The sequence below is a fragment of the Schistocerca piceifrons genome, chromosome X (assembly GCF_021461385.2).
Source record: "Schistocerca piceifrons isolate TAMUIC-IGC-003096 chromosome X, iqSchPice1.1, whole genome shotgun sequence".
Classification (NCBI taxonomy): domain Eukaryota; kingdom Metazoa; phylum Arthropoda; class Insecta; order Orthoptera; family Acrididae; genus Schistocerca; species Schistocerca piceifrons.
In genome coordinates this window covers 427788969-427815220 of record NC_060149.1, presented here as the reverse complement: position 1 = coordinate 427815220, position 26252 = coordinate 427788969, and positions in this window count along the sequence as shown.

Here is a 26252-nt window from a genome sequence, read left to right as displayed (position 1 = left end):
TACAAAGAAATGTGTTGGATAAGGGATTCGGGTGGTGAGGGAGGAGGGTACGAGGAAATTAGTATTTAACGTGTATCATCGGCTAAGTTGTCATTTGACAGAGCGCACGCTCAAATTGGTCAAAAATGGGGAAGAAACTGGCCTGTCTATTTTAAAGGAATCGTCCCAACAATAATCTTAAGCGAATTAGGTAAACCAAAGGAATCTAGTTATGGGCGGTCAGACAGGGAGGTTAACCACACTCCCCCTCAGTGCGGGTCCAGTTGCTTAACTACTACTCATAACTTATGATGGAGGTGATTGGAGTTGAGTCATTGATTGTATCATTTCAGGAATATGCATGTTTTTGTTTCATTGATGGATGACTTTTAAGAACTGAGTCTTTTTGTGAATAATTTTTGAAGGGATGTTGATTTTGCGGTGGGATTGGGCTAGCTATGACAACGTCTCATACACAGAGCGTACTGAGACTGCTATGATGATGATTCCGGCAGAGTCGAGGCCGGTTCAGATGAGGGAGAAATTGAGGCTTGTTCGGAGATGACTGATGCAGAGGTGTCTGATGTTTCTGTTGGTTGATTTAGTCCAAGTGGTGCGCGTTATATGATGTACGCTGGTGTTTAAAGTAGCTTAAAATGAGAGGCTATCGAGTTTGATAGCAGCAAAGTTCTTGGGCGACAAACTGAAGGGATCATCATAACAGGGTAGATAGTAGGCCTTAGTAAACGCAATGAATAAGAGATAGAGAACTGGAATACAAATGAACAAAGACAACTGTTTATGTTGTGTTATTGGGAAAATCCGTGGCTAATGATGGCGACAACCAGCGTGTGAAGTGACAATGGAACAGTGGTCGATAATGTAGATGACACTGGTGGTGACTGAAGTGACAGCAGGAGAGATGGAGTGGTCTGTATGCAGGGAAGACTACTGAAGTATGACAAATGAAGAAAATGGTGACAAGGTAAGTGGTACATATTATGACACATAAAACAGTTCAGGTGCTCCGTAATGCTGTAGACGATGATAGACGTAGCGACAGTTGGCACTTTGAGTGCTTCCAGGCCCACTCTGCATTGTTGCCAGTTTCCGATGACGTCCTCGATGATGTCATGGATTATCGCCAAATTTCCTCCTTCCCCATCCTTTCTGACGTAGGCCAATTTCGAAATTAATAAAATGGCGGGAAATTAAAAAATTGGCAGAAAATTTAGAATTTGGTTAAAAGCCAAAAATAGCCTAATTATGCCTTACAGTTTTCCCCCATTCCTATGACATCACTGTGGAAATGGGGCTGTTGTCCTAAGTATAAATCAGTGGGAAACTGAAAAATCTAATATGGTGATTTCTTCTGTTGGTGTGACACAAAAAATTCAGTGTGACTGAGCAGGGATATTGGCCAAGCTCCAGGGCTTCAGAATTCATTATGGCTACATTTGCTTACTAGGACAAGAATGGCGATCTTGAGAAGTAATCTGTCTGAACTTGTCAGCTTTTTATAGCTAACCTACTTTCAGTGACATGAAAAACCACTAACATGTTCTCCGCCGGCCGCGGTGGTCTAGTGGTTCTAGGCGCTCAGTTCGGAACCACGGGACTGCTACGGTCGCAGGTTCGAATCCTGCCTCGGGCATGGATGTGTGTGGTGTCCTTAGGTTAGTTAGGTTTAAGTAGTTCTAAGTTCTAGGGTACTGATGACCACAGATGTTAAGTCCCATAGTGCTCAGAGCCATTTGAACATGTTCTCCTCGTGCGGCAGAAAACTATTATTCACTCAAATACGTAGGGACCTGTACGGCTGTTTATATTTATAGCAGACATGATTATCCGATCAATTTTTCTAAATATAGAATTCAAGATGACCACTAGATTATCTGCTGAAGTCACATATACGCTTGTCCGAAATTAAAGTCCATTAGTGATATGTATGAATTAAATTAGATTTAAAAATCTGAAGCCCACTCTTCCAAAGTTTAAAAATGTTGCTAGTACAGCTGTCCAAAGTTTAAACAATGTCCCCTCTTCGTTAAAGTTTAAGCAATTATCTCGCCACCCCTCTGACAGCATAGTTTGAACAATTATCACCCAAAGTTTGGAGCTGACTTGCCTTAAATCCACTTAGCACACCGCTTTTGCTTCACAGCCCGCAGCAAACATACATGTAGGAGACCGGCAGACCACCATTCAGGTACTCGGGGTGACATGGGCGGATGACAGCCGCAGCCGCCGTGTTCAGGGCTGAGCCATGCTGGCAGCACGAAGACCTACTTGCCCTGGAGTAGTGCCACGATACGCCTGTGAGAACTCTGTGCACAGAGACGTTGCACACATACCTTCAACTGCCTCACACAAGGTGCAAAGTAGTAGTACCCGTTTCCACCACTAGAATGCTGTTTTTGATGGCGCTACAGCTGCAGGCCAATGTGACCTAACTTAAAATGGCGGTGACAGTCTGAAAATACGCCAAAATTTAAAACGACCTTCAGCCCATTTATACATTCTAGAGAGAGAAATCAAAAAATAGGAGATGCACACTAGTCCTCATGAGGGGGGCGGGAGAGGGGGCGGGGGAGTCTTCTGCAGCAGCCCAGAAGCCTGAAAAAAGAAAGGTTGTAGGTTTATAAAATTCACCACATAAAAATCTGTGTCTGATGGATGACAACTATTACACCACCTGTAACCTACCCGACAACCACAGATACCTCAAACTCGTAGAGTCACATGCACTAGACAGGCAGTATCAGCATTTGAGACCTAAACGCGTTCATGTGAAGTGACAAGTTGAATTGCAACCATCAAAAACGCGACATATGCAGATGACGGGGAAGAACGATATTTTTTTATGAGAGTAAGGATCGATATACTACTTGTACGCCACATTTCGATACGAAATAACTTTTCCATCATTTGCAGGAGAGTGCAACACCATACAGTGCACAACAGCTGCAGTCGGAAGTTCCCTTCTAACAGAGGATGACGTGACAGAGTGCTACCCGCAAAGCGAGAGTATGCTGATGCAAGAGCCTAGGTAGCACCATTGCCGTCAGCCAGCCATCGAGCTAGAGGCCACTGCCGGCTCTCAGCGCAGGGCAGTCCAGCGCTTCTGATTTGCGGACGGTTTTCGTGGCCGCGCCCTTAACAGGTCGGCGGCAAGTGATAATTCTATTTGCTAGTAAGTTTGAATGTATGCAGTATAGAGCATACAGCTAATCATCGAAGTCTTACATCGATTTTATGCTTAAATCAACGAATATTGTACCGAAATTAACGAATATTGTATCTACATCACTGAGTTTTTCATCGGTGAATATAAAATCCGTTCATCATATGAATAAACCTGATGTAAACAAACATAAGCGCGATGATTGGTCAGAAGCCGTAGCACACATGCACTGGTGGTGTTAGGCTCTTGGAAGTACAGTAGGTCCTACTTATGTATTATTACTAAGTTACGTTAAATGAAACTTTAAGATAATCAAATGTAGTAACAGCCATCAACGTTATTCTTAATCACGCTTTAGCTACGAAGTTTTAATTTCAAAAATCATGTACACTCACAGCCTCTGCAGCGGTGTGCTCCGATTGACGGGCTGTTAATGTGCAGTATTAAAATGGCTGAGGCTGCTTTCTCTTCCGTGGTGAAACACCCATGTGCAATGCGCTTAAAAATTTGCCAAGAAATAGGCTGTTCTTAACGGTTTCCATAAATTTACGGCTTTGAAGTTTTCCCAGCTACTGTATGTAATACAATTGATAAATTACACACAACGTACAACTAGCACAGTCGGTACCGTAATGGAATGGGAACCAAGTGTAGTTTATTGTTCGCTGCTTAAAATCCATTCAGTAACGATTATTTTTCTTGTTCAGCTTATTATTTTTTATGAATAATGCATGTGTTCTTGTTTCTAATTGCATATTGGACACGAAATTCCTGTTTTCATTTCAAATATAACTTCTTAATTATCGATGGCTTTGAAAGACTGTTCATAAAAGTTACTTAAATTAAGAAAACATAACAATTTAATTTTTTAAGGCAAAAATGAGAACCCAAATCGTCTTTATTTGGACTGTGTTCATCGTTTTATACACTGAGGTAGATAAGTATGTAGAAACATGAGAAACAATCATTTTCACAGCATCGAGCACATTATACAAATGCTGCATTTTTACATTTGCTACCGTACCATTATAGTATGAACCCAACAGAAGTGATTTGGAGCCAAGTTGCGGTATTTGGTCCGTAAAGTACCAAGGCTATTAAGCTGCCAGACGTTCTAGAACTAACGTACGCAGCTTTTTCACACGTCACTGCCGAACGCTGGAGAGATATAGAACGGCTCGTCATGAGAGAAGAAGAGAAAATGCGGTGCGTGGTTGGTTTCGTGGATTCTGTTGTTGATAGGCTCGTTATCAACGTAGCAGGTGACACTTCCAGAACTGAAATGTATTTCTCGGATTCGGATAAGGAAGGCGCTAAGAGATTACCAGATGACTAACTGTAATAAATACCTTCAGTTGCTTCAGTATTAAACAGTACGGTGAATTCCCTGCAGTTTGCTTTTGCATTACTCACAGCTCGCTCAGAAATATTACACTATGTTTAAGTTAGTAATTTTCATCACTCTTGCTATCCTTTCTTTGAGGAATGCTAGTTCTGCAAGGTTCGCAGTAGAGCTTCTGTAAAGTCAGGAAGGTAGGAGACGAGGTATTGGCAGAAGTAAAGCTGTGGGTACGGGGCGTGAGTCGTGCTTGGGTAGCTCAGTTTTCGGTCAGAGAGCCGGTTGGCCTCTGTAATAAAAAACTGAGTGGATCAACCACCGAACTTGAACAGGATGTTTTGCGACGTCCGCAACGACCAAACACAACGATCAGTAGTTGGTAGAGCACTTGCTCGCGAAAGGCAAAGGTCCCGAGTTCGAGTCTCGGTCCGGCACACAGTTTTAATCTGCCAGGAAGTTTCATCACTCTTGTTTGTAATTAGAATACTATGTCAGGTGAGAACGAGTGCATTTTATGCTTCCGTCTGGTCACCTAAGAAGCGCGTGGTAGTGCTGGAGTATTATTTCATTCTCTTTAAAATTTAAACGACATTGGAAGCTATATTATTTCTTTGCTCGTCACTTTTTTACGTCTGAACTGCAACTGCTCACATTGCAAGTTAGTTGGATCAGCTGGCTGGCCAGTGCTGTTCGAGTTTAATGCGCCAGTAAAGCTGTTGCCCGCATTTCCGCACAGTCTATGGGCATGTAACACAGCATAAAACGTGACCTTATGATCATACTTGACTATACTGGTATACAGCTTGGCTTCCACTCCACGTAAAACGAAATCCAATGAGAGTCAAGCAAACGCGGAAGAATACATGGCGTAAGGTTTACATCAGGTTTATTCTTTTTATGATTAAACGAGTTTAGTACCAAAATCAATCAATTTTCTATGTAAATCATAAAATTTCTGCATCAAATCCACTCCCCTACCATTGAACACGTACGTTGAAGAATCTAATGTACAAGGTAATGCTGAAAACTATGACTCCTAATTTTTTAATGCGAAAACTCTTGAAGCTTCTTAAATGAAATAAATTTTATTAACATTTGAGATCTTTATTCTCCATGTTTACATATTTGCCGTCGTCTGCCGCTAGAGGGCTCCGAATTGTAGGGTGTAACATGACGGTGTGTAACGTAACTATGTCGGTGCGTGAGAAACAGCTTGCTGTAATCGAGTTTCTAATTCGAAGAGTTCGCCCACAAATGAAGCAACCTCTCCGTCAGCATGAAAACGCAAGCCCACACACGAGCACTGCGATATCCGCAACAATCGGACGCCTTTTGTTCGCTGCCATCTTCCACTCACTCCCGACTTGGTCCCATTCGATTTCCATTTGTTTGCATAGCTTGAAGAACGCCTTCAAGGACTTCACTTCGATAGTGAGGAAGCGGTGCAAGCAGAAGTGAGGCTGTCTCCGTCAGTCAAGTCAAACATTCTATAGTGTCGGATCAACAAACTAGACTGTCGTTGCGAGAAATACGTTCGTCGCCATGGTGACTATGTTGAGAAATAAATATGTAGATATGAAGAATAAAGATGTAGAATGTTAATAAAGCTTGTTTTATTTAAAAAGCGTTAAGAGTTTACACACAAAAAATTCGTACGCATTACTTTTCAGCACGGCCTCGTAGTTACTCATTCAGCAAACGGCACATGACAACAACCATGTCACAGAACGTTTACATCTAACTGCTCCTGCTTCAATACGTGTGTTTTATGTTGTGCCCATAATATCAGAGTTCTCCATACGATTTCTAGATTGAGATAGCTGACTGACATACAGAAAATCATTGAATTTTCACGTCAATTTTATGCTAAAATCGACTAATATTGTATTTAAAGCAATGAAATGTGTACATAAAGCTGTGAATTTTGCGTCAAACCTGGTCCATATAATTACATTTTCGTCTAGGCTATATATAACTGTTATGATCCTAGCAGGGTGTGTCTGATTTCGTTCGATATCTGTTGTCATGCATACTCCATAAGCACGCCAAACAAACCTCTGGTATGGATCGTACTAGCGCCTTCTGTGGCGTCTCCTTTACAGTACTGGCATTCTCTGAGAACCATTCGAACAAATTAAGTCGTTCATCCGTTTCTCCCGTTCTTTACGAAGTTAAAGGATGATTTCAGCGTAACTGCGAGAGGTTTACCGTCATCGTAACTGTAACGGTTTGATATGCTTTAAATAGTTTCACATATTTAGCGGTACATCATGACTCAAGTACATTTTGTTTACATGTTTAGGTGGTAATGTACCTTTCAATTATTTGGAACTCCAGAGTATGATGCTGTACAGGGTGTTCATGTATTTCAAATTTGATTCTTGTTTTAATAACTGCTTGCGATAAGATATCACCTTGTCATTTGTCACAGTTAATTATCAGTCGTACTGACAAAAAAGGACTATTAAAAGTAAATAGACAGAAACATTCGTGTGCAGGACAGCAGCATTTGAGGTCTGAACTCAAAAGAGTATGCTGCTGATGTTGTACAAATGTCCCTAACAGAACAGAACACGAGCTCACCCCAGTTACTCTCTGACAGTGACTGTCAAGCACGTAGTTAGGGAAATGTATCCATTGCTGTAAGACAGAACTCAGTTAATTACATTGGACTGTGCATATCCCCCACACCACAATATACGTAAATGACAGACAGACAGACACACCAAATGTCCCACAGGATTTCTAAATAATTTCTGGTGAATGTGGATCCAGTTCCTTCAACAACACGGCTTGCTCTGGAGGTCTTTTGCTGGCCAAGGTTTGAGATGGTCATAATAGACAAATGGCTCTGAGCACTATGGGACTTAACTTCTGAGGTCATCAGTCCCCTAGAACTTTGAACAACTTAAACCTAACTAACCTAAGGACATCACAAACATCCATGACCCAAGCAGGATTCGAACCTCCGACCGTAGCGGTCGCGCGGTTCCAGACTGTAGCGCCTAGAACCGCTCGCCCACTCATAATAGACAAGTTTATTGTTACGATTTACACTACATTCCACATGTAAGCTTACGATTGCAGGTACATCGAGCACATGCAGATGAGTCAGTTCTGCAGCGGTTTCCTCCTAAGGTATCTGACATTGTAGGTTCACACGCACCTCCCGTAAATTACAGGTGTACTGATGTCCAATAGCGTTTCAGATGCATTCAAATCAGATGAATTTGATCGCTAAGACATCAGTGTGAGTGTTCCTGAAACAACTATAGCACAGTTGAGTCTTAGCCTTATACCACAGTTAATTGTAAGGTTGCTTGTGTCTGAAAATGCACTGTAGTAGTAGTAGTAGTAGTAGTAGTAGTAGTAGTAATTCGTAACCATACGTTCTCTAGTTACTGTACCACAATGACTACAGACTCTTTTGATAGGTGGCAGTGTTATTCTTCAACTAACAGTGATTTTCGCTGTAGGTATGCGTTCGTGTGATAGAAATTTGATATCGATGTAGATTTAACGTTAGACTCCAGTCATGCTTCCTATTGATAGAAAGTGATCAAAGGCTGAGACAAGCAGTCCAGCATTGCATTTTAGGTGGTTAATCACATAAACTGAAAGTGTTTTACATTATACATAAGACATCTAAAATATTCAGCAGATTTCTAAATAGGTGACAGTTGAGGAATGGTGTGTGAAGCGTTCGTAATCGACTGGCAAGGTAGTGGGACTTCAATTAATGAGCTTACATGCTTCCATATGATTTAGAAATCATTTTCCGACAAACGGCTGTGTGATTCCTTCAACAAGGGCGCTTATGCAGAAGGTCCTTCTGCAGGTCACGATATTGGGTGTCAGGAGACGTGATGTGAAATAATCGTGTGTGTAATATTCGGGGAAATTCTACAAGTCTGCTAGGTTGTAGGATACTGAAATATTGTAAACTGTAGTGAAGTACTTCTGCCAGTTTTGAAACGTAAGTGTTATTCAAGGTAGTGAGGAGTTCTATTTTATGAAGGCTGCTCTGAAATACTTCGGACGAAGTTTGGGCTTTGAGTATTCCGTATGAAGCGAGAATATAAACGCCTTCTCCACTGTAAAAAATTACCTCAAAATTGCAACAAATTGATCCTAAACTGTATACAAGATGAGTTATTTTAATGCAGTCAAAATTGTTAGCAACGCAAGATAGCTACCCAGAGGGTACTGGTGCAGTCTGCATGGTTCTCAGTGTAGGATTCAAAATAATGATCCTTGATATCATCAGTTACATCAGAATCCAAGATGGAGATCCAAGGTGGTGAACCCCGAGGTAGGGATGTAGCCTGCATCGTTGTCAGTCCAAAATAGTTGTTCCAGTTTCTGAAGTGCTGCGATTGTTTACTCCCACCACACAGCGTCCAGGCGTACTCGCCATCAAACAAACCCGCCATTCGTGCTCTGTACACCAAAGTGAAAGGTTCATCATCATCATCATCATCATCATCATCATCATCATCATCATCATCATGTGTGGTAGAGACCTACCACTTCCAGACAGAAAATACTTCATCAGTTAGATGAAAGTATTAACCCATTCATCCGTCTCAGTATTATTATTATTATTATTATTATTATTATTATTATTCATTGTATTTGTTTTCGTGGATTCTCACTCAGTTCAATAGCTCCCGGACATATAAGATGCCGTGTCTTGTAGTATTACAGCTTATCGATGATGCTGGAACTGGCGCTTCGATAAAGATTCCTGCAGGCGCCATGAGCGACGTTTTGAACATCGCCACCAATAGGATGACCTGACCAATGAAGAATCTCCAGGCCACAGACCAATGAAGACCGTTAGGACGGTGTTATAGTTTGTGCCGAACGTTCCACCAAATAGCTCGGCCAGCAAACATCCAGTGTACATAGACGCATGCCCTTGTAGCTAGCCACAGCTGGCACAAGTTGTGAACAGTGTAGCACTTCCTCAGCAACAAGTTGCGTAAAGTATATTTATTTAAAGTGCACTTGTGTCAACTAATCTTTTACTTGCTGTCCGGATTTCTGTGCTAACAGATCGCTTTCGCCACCTTTCCACCCATTTATCATTCGCAATGAGGACATAACATTTGACTCCTCGTAAGATAACAGTTGCCAACTCGCATCATAACATGCCTGATACACATGAAAAGCAGCAGCAGCGGAAATCAAGCCAGCATTTAGACACACTCCCTGGTGCAGCTCCCGACGCGATGGGGTGGAAATCAAGTCAGCATGCAGAACTGTTTCCAGACTTTGAATTTCCGCTATATCCATCACTATCACCACTAAGTCAGCACACAAACAGGCGCTCTGATGGAGCACTTGATATACTTAAGTAGGACACAGAATTGCTTGCAGAGTTTGTGTTCCCACTACATGAAATGCCTGCACCACTTATCAAGCCTCAGCTAAGTTGTTTCAGAATGCTGTTATTAAACACTGCTCATCAAAATGGATCGAAGCTTGGTAATGTTGATTTGGTGCCTGACATAGACCTCGAAGCTAAGGCAGAAATAGAGAACGTCCGGTAAGGTACAAAGATGCAGTTCGGTAATACGGAGTGGGGTCAGATGAGCTGCAAGCTCTAATACGTATAGGACTGGATGACAGCCGAGTACAGTTTATTCCCTGGAGACATCAATATCTTGGGCACCAACAGCTTATCCATCGTCAACATGTTTGGGGGCTGATATGATGAAGTTAACATCTCAAAATCCAACACAGTGTGTACATTTGAAGCATCTAAGTGTCGCAAACTGGTGTAGCTTGTATAGCTTGTAGGATGCTGTAGTCTCACTACAGAGAGACTTAGTCTATGGTGAAAGTGTGTTAAACCGCTCTATGATGATACTGTCAAGTACGTATAGGAATCTAACGTTCACGATGAGGAGGAAGACTTAGATGTATATGTAGGTGTGTGTACGTGCCCTATACTTAAGTGTTAGTTTATTACTTCTGTAAACATAAATTCCATACAAACTAAGTTTACAGATGGCATTCCTAAATCTATTAGTGCTTAAATTATTTTGCATCAAATACATGCTTAACATAAAGCACATAAGAAACAGTTATTTCGAAAATACTGCAGCGATGAATAGGGTTTATGTAGGAAAAGCAATGACAATATCTTAATGATGGTGATATCATTTTCCGCGGTTCATTAAGTACCAAAATGTATATTATCATTATAAAAAATTGTATCAGCATTTAGAAATAATAATAAATAATATTTTACAAGTTGCAATATGTTTTATTCGATCATACATATATTCCATGAGACTTAGCAATTCAGCTGTTTGAGATGGAGTCGTAGTAGAGTCTTAGATTTACAGTGTCAGAATGACTTCACAGTCCACATGTCCCTGTGTAGAATATACTTAGCACATTTTACATGAGATGATACCTATCAGTTCAGCTGTTGCAGTGTCAGAGAGAGAGAGAGAGAGAGAGAGAGAGAGAGAGAGAGAGAGAGAGAGAGAGAGATGGTTGGTTGGTTGGTTGGTTGGTTGTTTGGGGAAGGAGAGAGAGAGAGAGAGAGAGAGAGAGAGATGGTTGGTTGGTTGTTTGGGGAAGGAGAGAGAGAGAGAGAGAGAGAGAGAGAGAGAGAGAGAGAGAGATGGTTGGTTGGTTGGTTGGTTGGGGAAGGAGACTAGACAGCGTGGTCATCGGTCTCATCGGATTAGGGAAGGATAAGGAAGGAAGTCGGCCGTGCCCTTTCAGAGGAACCATCCGGGCATTTGCCTGGAGTGATTTAGGGAAATCAAGGAAAACCTAAATCAGGATGGCCGGACGCGGGATTGAACCGTCGTCTTCCCGAATGCGAGAGAGAGAGAGAGAGAGAGAGAGAGAGAGAGAGAGAGACGTAATGATTCCAGAATGAGATTTTCACTCTGCAGCGGAGTGTGCGCTGATATGAAACTTCCTGGCAGATTAAAACTGTGTGCTGGACCGAGACTCGAACTCGGGACCTTTGTCTTTCGCGGGCAAGTGCTCTACCAACTGAGCCACCCAAGCACGACTCACGCCGAAGTATCCGTAACCTAACTTCGCTGCAGAGAGAAAATCTCATTCTGGAAACGTCACCCAGGCTGTGGCTAAGCCATGTCTCCGCAATATCCTTTCTTTCAGGACTGCTAGTTCTGCAAGGTTCGCAGGAGGGCTTCTGTAAAGTTTGGAAGATAGGAGACGAGATACTGGCAGAAGTAAAGCTTTGAGGACCGGGCGTGAGTCGTGCTTGGGTAGCTCAGTTGGTAGAGCACTTGCCCGCGAAAGGCAAAGGTCCCGAGTTCGAGTCTCGGTCCGGCACACAGTTTTAATCTGCCAAGAAGTTTCAGACTTAATGATGATTGCGGTGTTGTTGCTACATCGCTGGTACATATAACTCGACGAGTTTAACAGATTCGTCGTGGCTGGCTGGGTTACTGCCGCTGTTGTAGCTGCCTTCGATCCCACACACAATTTTTTTGTGGCGAATTATATAAACATGGGACCGTGGTTTTTTTTCCGGCTTTTGGGCCGCGGCACATGTATTCCCCCTCCCGAGTACAAGTTTGCATATCCCTATTTTTTGGACTCTCTCTCTAGTGTGGACTATAGGTCGTTTTACATTTGTTGAATTTTCAAATTTCCACCGATATTTTAACTTAGGTCACATTGGCCTACGGCTGCAGAGTCGTCATAAACAGCGTGCTCGGGTTGGAAAGCGGCACTTTGCGTTAGGCAGTTGAATTGACAGTATGCATGGAGCCTCTCTGTGCACAGAGCTGTCTCCGATGGATGGTGGGGCTACTCAAGGGCGAGTGGGTCTTGGTGTTCGTGGACCGAACCGGCCCGCGGCAGCTGCAGCTGTCTTCGGTCGATGGTGGCGCGACTCCAGAGCACCTGGATGGTGGTCTTCTAATGGTTCAAATGGCTCTGAGCACTATGGGACTTAACATCTGAGGTCATCAGTCCCCTAGACTGAGAACTACTTAAACCTAACTAACCTAAGGACATCACACTCATCCATGCCCGAGGCAGGATTCAAACCTGCGACCGTAGCAGCAGCGCGGTTCCTGACTAAAGCGCCTAGAACCGCTCGGCCACAGCTGCCGGCAATGGTGGTCTGCTGCAGACTCTGAGGCAGTGGTAATGTGCTGAGTGGAATGAGGGAAGTCAGTTCCGAACTTCGAGTGACAATTGTTCAAAGTTTGGACAGCTGGACTAGTGACATTTTTAAACTTATGGAAGATGGGCTTCCTATTTTTTAACTGAAGTGAATTTAAACATAGCGCTAATGAACTTTAACTTGGGACAGGCGGTATGTGTGACTTCAGTGGATAATCCAGTGGCCATATTGAATTCTGTACTTACAAGGGAACCTCCCCATCGTACCCTCCTCACATTAAGCGGTGAGATGGCCCACTGTATAGCCCATCAAAATCCGAACACAGACCAAGCATGCAAACAGGTAGAAAATGTACTGAACTGTGAAGAAAGAAGCAAAGTAGAAACAGTGAATTGTCCGAGCTCAATATATACAACATCGAACGAACTAGAAAAACCATAGCATTGTGGTTAAGTGGTAACGGTGTTGGATTGGCTCTGAGCCCTATGGGACTTAACAGCTATGGTCATCAGTCCCCTAGAACTTAGAACTAATTAAACCTAACTAACCTAAGGACAGCACACAACACCCAGTCATCACGAGGCAGAGAAAATCCCTGACCCCGCCGGTAATCGAACCCGGGAACCCGGGCGCGGGAAGCGAGAACGCTACCGCATGACCACGAGCTGCGGACGGTGTTGGATTGAAAAGCGGGACATCGGTGTTCAAATCCTACTCGTGCCCCCTATTTCGCACACTCCTCTATTAGCAGCAGAAAGGAAGTGGCCCTCGAATTGGAACCGCAAAGTTTGATGACAAGGCGACATGTCAACCGAATCTTCCACCGGAAAAACACGTCTGGTGTGTCATACAAGACATTGGTGACAGTATATTATGTGATCAAAAGTATCCGGACAGTCCCAAAGACATAAGTTTTTCATATTATGTGAATTGTGCTGCCACCTACTGCCAGATACTCCATATCAGCGGCCTCAGTAGTCATTAGACATCGTGAGAGAGCAGAATATGGCGCTCCGCGGAACTCACGGATATCTAACATGGTCAGGTGACTGGGTGTCACTTGAGTCATACGTCTGCACGCTTGATTTCCACACACCTAAACATCCCTAGGTCCACTGTTTCCGATGTGATAGTGAAGCGGAAACGTGAAGGGACACGTACAGCACAAAAAAGTACAGGCTGACCTCGTCTGTTGGCTGACAGAAACCACCGACAGTTGAAGAGGGTCGTAATGTGCATTAGGCAGGCATCTATCCAGACCATCACACAGGAACTCCAAACTGCATCAGGATCCACTGCAAGTACTATGACAGTTAGTAGGGAGGTGAGAAAACTTGGATATCATGGTCGAGCGGATGCTCAAAAGCCGCACATCACGCCGGTAAATGCCAAACGACGCCTCGCTTGGTGTAAGGGGCGTAAACATTGGACGATTGTACAGTGGAAAAACGTTGTGTGGGGTGGCGAATCATGGCACACAATGTGGCGATCTGATGGCAAGGTGTGAGTATGGCGAATGCCCGGTGAACGTCATCTGCCAGCGTGTGTAGTGCCAACAGTAAAATGCGTCGTGGTGGGGGCTTGCACCCCTTGTTGTTTTGCGTGGCACTATCACAGTACAGGCCTACATTGATGTTTAAAGCACTTTCTTGCTTCCCACTGTTGAAGACCAATTCAGGGATGGCGACTGCATCTTTCAATACGATAGAGTACCTGTTCATAATGCACAGCCTTTAGCGGAGTGGTTACACGACAGTAACATCCCTGTAATGGACGGGCCTGCACAGACTCCTGACCTGAATCCTTTAGGATACCTTTGGGATGTTTTGGAACCCCGGCTTCGTGCCAGGCCTCACCTACCGACATCGATACCTGTCCTCAGTGCAGCAGTCCGTGAAGAATGGGCTGCTATTCCACAAGAACCTGATTAAACGTATGCCTGCGAGAGTGGAAGCTGTCATCAAGGCTAAGGGTGGGCCAACATCAGATAGAATTCCAGCATTACTGAGAGAGGGCACCACAAACTTGTTAGGCATTTTCGGCTAGGTGTCCGGATACTTTTGATCACAAAGTGTATATGTGTCATACGATAGGAACCTCCTACCGACACACGTAACTTGTACGCATGGTGAGTGAGTGATATTTGACTCCTTGCCCGATTTAGGTTTCCTATGAATGTGAATGCGATCAGTCTCAAGTAAATGATGAAAACATTAGTTCCTCACATAAGCTGCAACAAAGGAACGCAGCAGTTTCATGATCACACAGTTTTCCGTGTGCTCTATCAAAACATACGTTTTTAACGTTTTTCGAGTTTTGACTTTTGAGCGCCTATGTTGTAACATATTATTTGTTGTTTTCATTTCTGTTAGCGGCGTTTCGCCTGATCTCGCTGTTGATCACATTTACTTCCAACGGTAACGTATACCCAATGTATATCATGATAATTGCTAAGACTACAGAAAGAGAACAGACACGTCTATGTCCGGACCGACGGGTCATATGTTTGTGGAAGAAATAAATAATGTGCACGAGGGAGTTTTGAACACGGATCTTCTGCTTCACAATCCAACGCCATTGCACTCCCATTTCGTTTGCGCAGAACGTATAGACCTTGGACTGTTCACTGTTTCTATTTTGCTTCTTTTTTCACAGTTCAGTACATCTTCTTGTTTTCATGCTTGATTTGTGTTCAGTTTTCGACGGGCTATCCAATGGGCCATCGTACCCCTAAACATGAGGGGAGTGCGATTGGTAGTTTCCGTTGTTAGAACAATTGTTCGTACAACCATGATCGCTATAAATAAAAACCCCTACAGTTCCGTACATCCATACAGACCCCTACAGCTCCGTATCTGCATGATGAATACATGTTAAGTGGTTTTTCGTACCACGAAAAGTGGGTCAGCTATAAACAGCAGGCAAATTCAGTCAGATCGTTTCTAAAACGCCATCCTTTCTTTGTTCTAGTAATCGAAGGTCACCAGTTTGGATTTTGATGTCATAGAGCTGCACCAATATCTCTGTTTAACATTCTTCGATTTTTGAATGTCCTGCCGATTTATGCTTACGACAACAGCCCTACTTCTACAATGATGTCATAGTAGCGGAGAAAAGAAACCACATAGCACAATTGGGCTGCTTTGAATATACCACCAAATTTCAAATTTCTTGAAAAATTCTGAATTTTTCGCCATTTTTTTATATTGGGCAATTGCAATATATCAGAGAGGAAAGGATGAGGAAACCTAGCAACAATGTAGAGTTGGCCAGGATGCACTCAGTCTACCTACTAACGATTGACGGATTGGCGGCGAGGGTGGAATCCTTATCATGACAGTAACATTAATCCCCACAATGTCTCAGGCTAGCTACTTTTCCGGCTCTCGGAAGATAAATTTACAATTTTTTTTGGGCATGTAATACTAAATTTTCTATCACATTAAAGAATCCAAACCAAAGTAGCCGGGCTGCTTTTTTTGTCATCCGGGAAACAGGTATAGTGGTAAACGAGACAGACAATTTTCTGAAGGAAGTTTGTTTCTTCAAACAGATATACTGTACATTGATTATACGTTCCGTAGAATCGAAGGACTAGTCTCACAGGAGCTACTAGTGCCATTTACCCTTTCTTTTTTATTGCATCTCAAGAAGTTACTGGTTTGTGATGAAGTTCCTGAAATGTAATTTACATTCCCACTTAGAGTGCAGAAATAACGTTGGGAAACTAACTTAAAATGAATGAACATGATAGTCACTAAGCCTGGCTCACGAGGATAATTGATTCAGTAATTTTTAGTGTAAAAAAGTATTAAAGAGTTATAGAAGTATACTCAGCGGAGCAGGAGACTAAATTTTAGACGTTCGCTGTAATTGAAGGTACTTAACCAAGTACTCGTAAGCTGTTCATTTTATAATGAGGTTATCATGTAAGTTGCCGTCTTCTGTTGTGTGTCGCAAACTCGCAGTATTTTGAACACTTATCTAATACTTAAAAAGAACGGATTTGCGGAAACTGTGTCACTGATCATATGAGTAATCAAGTGGCTGTTGTGAAATCAATACTGTAGCTCTGTTTGTGAAGTATGTGAAAGGTTCGCATCGAAATCAGATAGGGATGACGGCGAGAAACTAATACAAGGCTGGGGTTAGTGAGCTACTTGATTTGTGTGGCTGTTACACAAAATATGAAAGTAACATTATTGTGGTGGTGGTGGTGGTGGTGGTGGTGGTGGTAGTAGTAGTAGTTTTATTCCGGGGTGGATCAGTTTTAAAAAGTTTAGTTTCACAAGGGCAGGACAGGTAACTGGCCGCTTGGGTTTTACAAAAAGGATTAACATCTATATGCATATCGAATGATCCAGGTTAAGTGCACTCAGTGCTAGGTAAGATTTAGTCTCATAGGTAATTAGCGTAGAGAAGCGTTCATGGATTTCGCTGTTCACCATTTAGTTTATTATTATTATTATTGTTATTGTTGTTATTATTATTATCATTAATATAAATGTTATGCTACCTCTTTTTCCTACAGCCATCCAAGGGAAGATTAGGGTTTAACGTCCGTTCGACGACGGTGTCGTTAGAGATGTAGCTGAAGCTCCAATTAGGAAAGGATATCGGTCGTGTTTTCAAATGGAACAATCTCGGCATTTCCGTAAGCGATTTAGGGAAAACACAGAATTGACATATCTGGATGGACGACCGGGCATTTGAACCACTGTCCTCCCGAATGCGAGGCAGTGTCTTATCACAGCGCGACGTCGCTGTCTTACAGCCTGTCATTAGCGCAGCATTGATAGTTCCTTCCACTTGGCGTCTGCACTGATTTCATGTTGTATGATGGTCTTCTAGCATAATTCTTTCTTTGGAAGTTAGATTGGATGAATCTCGTCGTGCCTGTAGCACTCCTAAGCTACACGTATCTTTTGGGCGGTGCTAAATGACTATCACCATGAAGTCAGAAATAGTTGTATGTGAATGTCCGGTGTCTCGCGATTGGATGTTCTCAAGGTCGTCAGTCCGATTACTGTTAGTTAAAAATCAATTGTGCGACTTCTACGGAAACTAATGTATTACATAATAAAAATAAAAAGTTGTCGATATACTAAGACAAGTATTGGAGGTTAAGTGGAGATTATTTGCTGTGTATGATTCCAGTTCAGTGATCGGATGTTGATTACTTTTGAGTGCTGTTACACGGCAACTGGTCTTAAATTGCCGGTATGTTGAGGTAACTAACATTACTTCTTGCGTCAAAGCGAAGCTGACTGTTCTTTGTTTAAAAAAATTCGCAACTGTATGAGGTTAAGTTGAAACGCGTACACCAATAAAATGTTTCATTTGCCGACCGTGGCATAAATTCGGAATTTGCTAAAAGAGGAGGAAAACTATCATTACAAAGCGATTCACAAAGCCGGTGATGAACCTGGTTACGACATTTGTAGGACTTCAGTCAGATGTTAGAAAGCATCGAACATACTGTTGTGCCTTTATGAAACAAGTATGGGGAGTTGACAGTTTGCGACTATTGTAATTTTACTAGCCTTGCGTTCGATCTCGACATCAGTCGGTTATAGAAAACATGGATCAGCGAGGCAGACGTGCGTAAATATGCTGAAGTAACAGTCTCTAAAGACCTCGAAGTCGACGGGAAGTTAAAACCTAATTTTCTTTCGTTCCTTCCTTAGTAATCGATGCACCTAGTGAAGTAATGTTTGGCAATAGCTAAATGTAATAAAATCGTTGAGACCAAGAATACCTTATGGGATTCGCTGTATCGTAAGATTTTGAATCTGAGCAGGAGCATATCGTCACCATGTCTAATGAAATATCCGGATTGATTTTAGAAATCTTAAGTGAATCACACACACATAATTACGATTTTTACGAGTTACAGTTCAACAAATGGAATTTGTAGCCAAAAATTTAATTTAATTTTGTAGATAATGAAGTGATATTATAGACACAAAAAATTCTGCTGATGCACTCGTAACATGTTTCAGTGGAGAGATATTTACATTTGACGTTTGTATACAGAAGAAGAAGAAGAAGAAGAAGTTACCAACAAGTTCTCCATGTAACTTTGTCAGGACATTTATTTCTTGACGAGACGCATATGCTTTGTACGTACGGCCACGCGAATGATGGTGTACTTGAGGTCCCACGGCTTTTTGAAAATGCATTTCCAGGCGGAAGACAGCTGAATCATTCGACCTTTGCTGCTATTTATCGTAGTGTTACTGAGAAAGCGTCAGAAACACAACAAACGGCGAGCTGAGGAAGATCATAATTCTCTTGTGCCATTGGCCAAGAAGAATACATTCTGCTAGCTGAAGATGATCCCGGTATCGGTACTCGATACGTTGTTGTATCTTGCGTGATGCATCTCGTAGTACCGTATCGAAGGTACTTAGCAGGCAGTTCATGTACCCGCTTTGTCTTCGGCGTGAGCGGGGTCTTTTAGCTGCCGATCATCTAACTTTAGCCGATGGTTTGTTGCGCAAACAGAGGATCTATTATTTCTGTTTTCAGTCTTATGTGTACATTGGGTATCATTTGGGAAGGTGGACTAGCAAATTTCCACAGCGAACATGTTTGAGCGGACGAAATCCTCGTTTGTCATTTAAGGCTAGACATCACCAGTAGTACGCTGGAATTGTTGACGAATGTCTGGTAGGTCTCATATGTTCTCTAGGTACTTTTTAAAGATGCTGTCTACAAAATATGTATTCAGAAAATTACTTCAGACTTAGTACATTATGTGACGCTGCAAGCAAGAGGAACTACACTAGTGTCCAAAATTAAAGCAACACACGGAAGTTTTGCAAGGTTGTGTTTTGTTTTCCACAAAACAGTAAAACGGGTGATAGTAACGTAGGAACAATATAGAGGGTACAGAACGTAAACAATTGCAACATGCACAACGGTGGACAGAAATGTTCTTCGCTTTTGCCAACTTAACGGATTTGCACATACATTCCGACAAATGGTTAATGTGCTCAGTATGGAGTGTGACCAAATCTGGCTGCAGTACAGGGCTGACAACGACTGGACGTGTTGTGAATGTTGTCATCAATCTCATTTTGAGGCAATAAGCCCATTCTTCCTGCAGAGCTGCTCGCAAGGCTTCGAGAATTGTTGGTGTATGCTGACGTGATGCAACCAGTCTCCCTCGTGCATCCCAGACGTGCTCTATGGGATTCAAATCGGGATAACGAGCAGGCCACACCATGCGTGCATTATCTTCCGTTTCAAAGTAAACATCAACCACACGTGTCCTATGAGGTCGAGTATTGGCGTCCATCAGTGCGAAGTCTGGGTCCATAGCATCTCGCAACAACCACACATGAGGCCCCAAGATCTCGTCACGATACCTGACGGCAATTATACCTTGCCGATTCAGCCGTACAATTTCGTGTTCGAGTGGTCAACATAATACCTGCCCACACCATTAGGGATCCTCCTCGATACTGATCCCTTTCCACAATGTTTGGGTCCCTAAATCGTGTTCACGTTCCCTCAAGATACGAATCTATCGAGAATCACTCTCCAGACCAAATCAGGATTCACCTTTGAAAAGAACATTGACTCACTGTTCAACCGTCCCGGCGGCATGTTGACGCCTCCACTGTGGACGTTCCCTTCCGTGATGACGCGTCAGAAATATACATACAGCAGGTCTGTGACAATAAGGCCCACTTTTCCAAAGCTTTCTGTACCTTCTTGGCTTCGATACAACACGTCCAGTTGATGCTGCGAGGTCATATGCCAGTTGCCGTGCAGTACTAAAGCGGTCACACGTGGTCGGTCCTGCCCTGGTCTTTGGGATACTATTTCGGTCTTTATAAAGTGTTGCATCTGAGAAACAACAGAAGCACTCACATTCAGCCATCGAGCGACATCAGTTTCCCACTGTCCTACTTCCATTCTTCCTATGGCCCTCCACCGCAGTGTGTCTGGTAGGCGTCTTCTCTGTGCCATACTGCACCGTCTGTGACTGTGTACACAGCGATTGTGGATGTGAGACGAGCCGGCAAACACTATCCCGTTTCATAGGTACCGTGAAATCAGCGTTGATGTGGTTGTCCGTGGACCGGAATGCCATCTTCCGTGCCGAACACGATCGTACAAACATCTGATCGACAGTTTGTATGATTATATTGTGAATTAGGCACAGGACGGGGAAATAGCGGTTTGTTGCTTTCCTTTTGGACACCAGTTTAGATTAAGTTCTTAGGCAGGGCGACTCGCCACTATGCGATGACCGCAATGTACATCTCTCTGTACACAACGTTTTAGAGCGATGTATTTCATTTTCTCAGGGGCTGTAGATTTCAGGTTTCCATAAATCTCCCACTAATTTTGTCAGAGAAAGTGAGTTTTATAAAAGTGTTAAAATGTTGAGTCGGACATCCTAGCTAAATTATTATATGACAGATTTTAGCATGTAACAGTTCAATGGTGCATAATTTTTATCAAATGATCAGTCAGGAACATTTACTTTTCTTTTTATCTTGTTATGCCTTTATGTATTACTCAGGAGCGTATGTCTGCAAATGTGTACGAATAAATAAACTGAATTTTTTTAAAAAACTAAACATATCGAATATTGACAAAAGGGTCCTGTTAATGAAGTGGTATTTGAACATAGGTCATCCTCATAATGACCACTACCACCACCATCATCTATCCTTTGAGAGTGCTTAATATGCGCATAATTTGGTTCCGAATTTTTTATGTGAAAACCCTTAAAGTTTTTTAAATAAAACTTTATTAACATTCTACATCTCTATTCTTCGTGTCTACGTGTTTATTCCACAACGTAGTCACACTGACGACAAACACATTTCTTCCACCGAGAGACCAGTGGGTTGATGCCGTCACTGTAGAAGGTTTGCTTTGTTGACAGAGCCACAACCTTACATCTGTTTGCACCGCTACAGTACTATCAAAGCTAAGTCATCGAAGGCGTTCTTTAAGTTTCGGATACAGATGAAAATTTGATGGGGCCAAGACGGGAGGGCATGGTGGATGATCCATGACAATGAACCCAACGGATCGGATTGTTGCAGATGTCGCAACGCTTGTGTGGTCTGGCGTTGTTTGGGGGAGAAGACCAAACAGCGAGGTCATCGGATTAGGGAAGGATGGGTTAAAAGGAACCATCCCGGCATTTGCCTGAAGCGATTTAGGGAAAATCACGGAAAACCTAAACCATGATGGCCGGACTCGGGATTGGACTGTCGTCCTCCCGAATCCGAGTCCAGTGTGCTATCCACTGCGCCACCTCGCTCGGTTCTCTGGCGTTGTCATGCTGACGGAGAAGGTACTCCATGTGTGAACGAACTCTTCGAATTCGAAACTCGATTCCAGCACGCTGTTTCTCACGCACCGACATTGTTACGTTACATATCGCGCCATGTTACATGCTACAATCAGGAGCCCTTTAGCGGCAGAGGTTCAAATGGCTCTGAGCACTATAGGACTTAATTTCTGAGGTCATCAGTCCCTTAGAACTTAGAACTACTTAAACCTAACTAACCTAAGGACATCACACACGTCCATACCCGAGGCAGGATTCGAACCTGCGACCGTAGCGGTCGCGCGGTTCCAGACTGTAGCGCCTAGAACCGCTCGGCCACCACGACCGGCCAGTGGCAGAGGGCTGCAAATATGTAGACACGTAGAATAAAGATGCATAATGTTAATAACGCTTGTTTTATTTAAATAAAAAATGAAGAGTTTTCACACAAATTGCGAGGCATTACTTTTCAGCACGCACTAGTATAAGTAAGCAACGGAGTTTTCGTTTCTCGGCAGATACTGATTATGTTGTTCTTTTGCTTAATGAGGTGTGTCAATATTTACCTACAATAAAAATATATTTAAGCTTTTTGTTTTAGTGCTACAAGTAATACTAATTCCACAAAGTTAGAAAATTAATTCTCTGTAAGTAATCTCCAGTGTAGTTGAAATTTAGATTCATCCGCCATCTTTTCTTCCGTCGCCACATTCCTCCTCTTTGCGCTACACAATACCAGTTCTTCTAGCGTCTCATATGCCTAACATCAATGAAATTTGAAAATAACACAGGACTCCATCCGACAAGGCTGGAACGATCTTTGGGGCAGTCTTGAAACGTTCACAGCTATCCTCATGTCCAGTGGCATACCGTAATTGTAATTTGTTGGTCAAATACGTAGATTGATTAGTAACAAGAATGTCCATACCGCATAAAAAAAAATTAACGCTGACACAAGATACAGAATTAATGAGAAGTGACAAAGAAAATGGGCATTACATGTACATAAAAGGACATTAAGAAACCTTCGTGTGGTATGGATGCTGACCAAGAATGACACCCGATTACATTACCCCGCCCTACCACGAGGCCGCCTTTTAAGATATGCAGGTTATAACTGGTTCTCTGTTCTCTCCAGACAATCGTGTGCTGTGAGTCATTCTATAACCTGAATCAGAGTGGCCGAGAAGCAAGATAACGTCCCACGACGATTTTCTGCAGTCGATCGTAACTGCTTAATATCGCGCGTGTGCGAGGATCGGCTGACCTACCAACTGTATTCGGCTAACGGTAGACAGCTGTCCCTGAAATGCTTGGCCCTGATGCTGCTGCTAGTTTTGATCAAAGTTGCTGGACAACGTCTTGCCGTTAGTTACATAACGGTGCTGCTAAGGGTCGTGACCCTTGGCCAAACGGGTGTGGATCGTAGTCGGACATCTCCGTTTATTTAATACATGTCCCTGAGACTGGAGAAAACAGTCCAATGCACACGTAGCGCTGGTACTCTCTACGACTTCGTTCGCTCTATTTACGAATGTTCGAGGTCCTGACCTGCAACACAGAGTCATTATTATATCATTTTGACACCCCCTCCTCCCCAACAGCGTCGCGCGCGCGCGCCCACACACACACACACACACACACACACACACACACACACACCACAGATAACACGTTTGCACTCAGAGTGCCGCGCAGATGAAATGTGGTCTACTAACATCTGCTCCGTGTCGCTCGATGACTAAGTTGATGTCAAACAACTAATCCAAAGTTCCGGGACTAAATCCTCATTCCATCACAGAAAATTTTTGGGTGACGTGTTGCTTCTGTCAGCCCTGGCAGTGATTTGTGTATGTGACAAATGCCAAATTTCATTGTGCTTAGTAGCTCACGTTAAACCATTTCTCCCTATAACGGGCTGTGTAAGACATTTCATAGGTCGATGAAAGGCAAGGGTATGCCACCTTCAACAGCACCCTGCCGAGCGCTGTGACTTTTTCAACTAGTGACAGTTTTACCTTTTTCGACACCATTTCATCATACGAGCTACATCCAAATCGATTTGTACAAAGTACGAATACAACAGTAAAAACTACGGTTCTTCTCGGGAAAAACTTCGCACTGTATATTAATGATCATGAGAGAAGTTCAGACATCATGCTGATTACAAACGTAACGATGTCTAAGTTTCCTTAATATGGGACCTGCGGCATATATTATGTCACAGTAGGCTATTATGCAGATAATTAGTAGACAGTATGCTGTTTGATAAATTATTTTTGTATATATACTTATTTCGGCTTAATTGCCGTCTTCAGTACATGTCCTGACGTCTTAAACGGACATATGTCTGCTTTGATTAAAGTACTGCTGCTGTCAGTAATTGTTGGGTGCAATATTTTTTCAGTAACGTTTTAAAGTTGTTCGATGATTTGATGCTGCACGTGTATTATAATACTTTTTTATAATTTTGACAGTTATAGAAATTCAGGTTTGACAGTTCTTTACTCAAAAGTAGCAGACAGGTACCGATGGGTTGCGTAGATTCATATCTTTGAGTAAACAACTAGCTGTGAAACTTGTATTTCTAAGACATTCAAAATTATAAAAGAAACTTATTACAATACACTTGAAACATCAAATCATCGAACAACATTAAAACTTTACTGAAAAAATACGCCACTCAACAACGAAGGACAGCAACAGTAATTTACTCAAAGTTGATATATGCCCGTTGACAGCGTCAGGACATACACTAATAAGGGCAATAAAGCCGAGATAAGCTTGTGTACAAAAACAAAATATCAAGCAACATAGTGTATACTAATTCTCCGTAACGATGTACGCTTGTCTATTGACAATTTAAATAAAACAATCTCCCAAATACTTCGTGTTGAAGTTACCCTAATTTTATGAACAAATAACAGTTGGCCAGTTCAATAAATTATTTTGGTTTTGGCTTCTGGGATGGTCACATTCCGGCATATACACTCCTGGAAATGGAAAAAAGAACACATTGACACCGGTGTGTCAGACCCACCATACTTGCTCCGGACACTGCGAGAGGGCTGTACAAGCAATGATCACACGCACGGCACAGCGGACACACCAGGATCCGCGGTGTTGGCCGTCGAATGGCGCTAGCTGCGCAGCATTTGTGCACCGCCGCCGTCAGTGTCAGCCAGTTTGCCGTGGCATACGGAGCTCCATCGCAGTCTTTAACACTGGTAGCATGCCGCGACAGCGTGAACGTGAACCGTATGTGCAGTTGACGGACTTTGAGCGAGGGCGTATAGTGGGCATGCGGGAGGCCGGGTGGACGTACCGCCGAATTGCTCAACACGAGGGGCGTGAGGTCCCCACAGTACATCGATGTTGTCGCCAGTGGTCGGCGGAAGGTGCACGTGCCCGTCGACCTGGGACCGGACCGCAGCGACGCACGGATGCACGCCAATACCGTAGGATCCTACGCAGTGCCGTAGGGGACCGCACCGCCACTTCCCAGCAAATTAGGGACACTGTTGCTCCTGGGGCATCTGCGAGGACCATTCGCAACCGTCTCCATGAAGCTGGGCTACGGTCCCGCACACCGTTAGGCCGTCTTCCGCTCACGCCCCAACATCGTGCAGCCCGCCTCCAGTGGTGTCGCGACAGGCGTGAATGGAGGGACGAATGGAGACGTGTCGTCTTCAGCGATGAGAGTCGCTTCTGCCTTGGTGCCAATGATGGTCGTATGCGTGTTTGGCGCCGTGCAGGTGAGCGCCACAATCAGGACTGCATACGACCGAGGCACACAGGGCCAACACCCGGCATCATGGTGTGGGGAGCGATCCCCTACACTGGCCGTACACCACTGGTGATTGTCGAGGGGACACTGAATAGTGCACAGTACATCCAAACCGTCATCGAACCCATCGTTCTACCATTCCTAGACCGGCAAGGGAACTTGCTGTTCCAACAGGACAATGCACGTCCGCATGTATCCCGTGCCACCCAACGTGCTCTAGAAGGTGTAAGTCAACTACCCTGGCCAGCAAGATCTCCGGATCTGTCCCCCATTGAGCATGTTTGGGACTGGATGAAGCGTCGTCTCACACGGTCTGCACGTCCAGCACGAACGCTGGTTCAACTGAGGCGCCAGGTGGAAATGGCATGGCAAGCCGTTCCACAGGACTACATCCAGCATCTCTACGATCGTCTCCATGGGAGAATAGCAGCCTGCATTGCTGCGAAAGGTGGATATACACTGTACTAGTGCCGACATTGTGCATGCTCTGTTGCCTGTGTCTATGTGCCTGTGGTTCTGTCAGTGTGATCA